The sequence below is a fragment of the Sorghum bicolor genome, chromosome 3, assembly GCF_000003195.3.
Source record: "Sorghum bicolor cultivar BTx623 chromosome 3, Sorghum_bicolor_NCBIv3, whole genome shotgun sequence".
Classification (NCBI taxonomy): Eukaryota; Viridiplantae; Streptophyta; class Magnoliopsida; order Poales; family Poaceae; genus Sorghum; species Sorghum bicolor.
This window is the reverse complement of record NC_012872.2, coordinates 50,510,763-50,513,430: the sequence shown is the minus strand read 5'-3', so window position 1 is coordinate 50,513,430 and position 2,668 is coordinate 50,510,763.

Genomic DNA, 2,668 nt, shown 5'->3' with positions numbered 1-2,668 from the left:
TGCTTAATATGCGTGTAATATAAATATATTATTGTATCAGCAAAACATGTATTGAAAAACCTATTATTATATATTATATATAAACAATAAACAGAACCGAAGAAGTGAATTAAAAAAAAAGAAAAAGAAATCCTTTAACACCGGTTGGTAAAGGGTCCTGCAACGTGGCAGCCCTGGCAGGACCCTTTAACACCGGTTGGTGTTACCAACCGGTGTTAAAGGGGGGGCCTTTAGCACCGGTTGGCCGAACCGGGACTAAAGGGTGGGCCTTTAGTCCCGGAAGGGCAGCACCGACTCGGGAACCGGGGCAACAGGCCCTTCCCGACCGGTGCTAATGCCCGATCATGCAGCAGTGGGCGGTCCGGCCTCCTGCCTGCCTCCGCGTCGTCGTGGACCACGTAGACGGCGCCGGCGCCGGCGTCACGTCGAGCGAGCACAAGGGCACGAGGACATGGATGTTGTAGTAGTTGCTCTCCACGACCTTCTCCAGTTCTCCTTGAAGGCGATCATGGTGGAGACGGCAGCGCCAACGCGTAGGGTGAGCACCGTGCCGAGGTCTCCGACTCGACGTGCCTCCCGAGCACAAGGAGGTTCTTCTTGGTGAACCGGAACGTGGCGACCACGACTTGAAGGTGGCAACTGAGGTCCCAGCCGTCGAAGCGCTCGTTGCTGGCAGTTGTGCCGAGCGCTCGGTGGTCGCGCAAGAACGCCTCACGGAGCCTAGCGTCGTCACGCACGAAGCCGCGGTCGAACAGCGGGGGTTCCTCCAGGCACGGGCGCAGGCGTCGTAGAGCCGGTGGCTAGGGTAGGCGGGCACATCGGCAACAAATGACGCCCTTTTGGTTCTTGCATGGAATTGTTCTCCACACGGATATAATATCCTTTCATCTATTGCGCCTGAGTGGTAATCAACGTTGATTATTTCCTTGTTGTTCCTGCATGCAATCTCCTTCCATCTATTGCGGTCTGATGGACATCTTCCATCTATTGCGTTTGCATGCAATCTTGGATGTTGGATGTCATTGCCGGTGATTACCTTCCTTTGATTTGCCGGTGATTGATGAGGCGAAATTTCTATCGATTAGAAAAGGGCGTGGGTGAGGGAGAGTGGGAAGCCTCATCAAACTTTTAATCTCAGCCGTTGCATCTGTAGTAGGCAGGCTAAGCGTCGTTGATTTTGAAGGAAGAATTTGGCTTTGAGAAGTTTTCAATTATAGTAGAGATTACTATTACTATTACTATTACTATTACTATTACTATTACTATCACTATTACTATTATATTTTTAGTCAAAATACAAACATATATCACATACAAAATGAATAAGATGCAATGACAGTTTAAAAGAGGTTAAAAACGGATCCTCGGTACAAAGATGCAAGGGTAGTTTATAATAATTAAAAAAAGCAAGTTCCTAATACCTCTTGGATTAGTGCATCGTTTTATCCTTATACGCGAGTTGCTCTAATTTATATGAGCACGAAGAGTATATTTATACCTAATTTTTTTACCAGAGCTATATTTACATTTTTTTTAGAAAACTCACCACGTGAGAAGCTTAGCATCATGAGGCATCACGTCACCGCTATTTCATGCTCCTATTTCAATTCTTGATCTGTTGTACTCTTGTAGTGCTTTCACGTGAGCAGCAGCACACAGAAAAATACACTTAAAAATGAAAACTTTTCAGCCCGTGACTTATTTGGCCCACCTTAAGACAGAAGGAACATTTTAAAACGTAACCTGGGCCTGGACTGAAAATACTTCTTTGGTCTTGTAAACCCATAGGCCCAGCTAATGGCAAGCTCCCTCAGCTATTGATCTTCATCGAACGGCCAAGTTTGTCGTCTCCAAGAGCAAAACCATTGAGCTTTCGAGTATCTGAAACCCTAGTGTTATTTATTTCTTCTCCCCCACCTCTCTCACACACCAGTAGCCACCACATGGCCTCCTCGATATCTTCTTCCCTCTCCACATCATGCAGCGCTTCTCTTTTCCTCTGGTCTTCTTCCGTCTCCTCACGGGCTCGCAGGCTGCGGGTGCGAGTTGTGAGGTGCCAGACGCGGGTGTAACAGAACTGCCCTAAATTATAAGAGATTAAGTCTGATAACGACCATTCGCATAGCTGGCTCGCCAAGCTTAAGCCCATATAATCCCGGTAGTCCGTAAAATCTCGAAGGATTTCAAACCACATTTGTATATACAACCAAGACCGTAATAAGTCCAGCGATCACCATCCACAGATACATTCAGTTCGCAACATTTAGAGATTACATCAGAGTTCAAATATAGTTATTACAAACCAAGTTCAAGAGTAGCGGAAGCATCATAGTTTTAAAATAACACACACTTAGTCTGATATAGTGCCATAGTTTGATCATTCCCACAACAGCAAAAGAAGAGGTAGAGTGACCATCGCCCTTGGTCTAGTCATCACCCATTGCTGGGTACAAGCAGTGAATGCAATACCCATAGTACATCTGACCATCTGCAAAAACAACAGGGGAATGGAACCCTGAGTACGAGAATGTACTCAGCTAGACTTTCGTCATAAACCAGAAATAAAAGACTCTTTAAGGATTATGAAGGCTGTATAGTGGGGTAGCTGAACCCTATTTGCGTAAAAGCATTAACCATCTAGAAGTATATCCTGACATCCCCTTTTCTT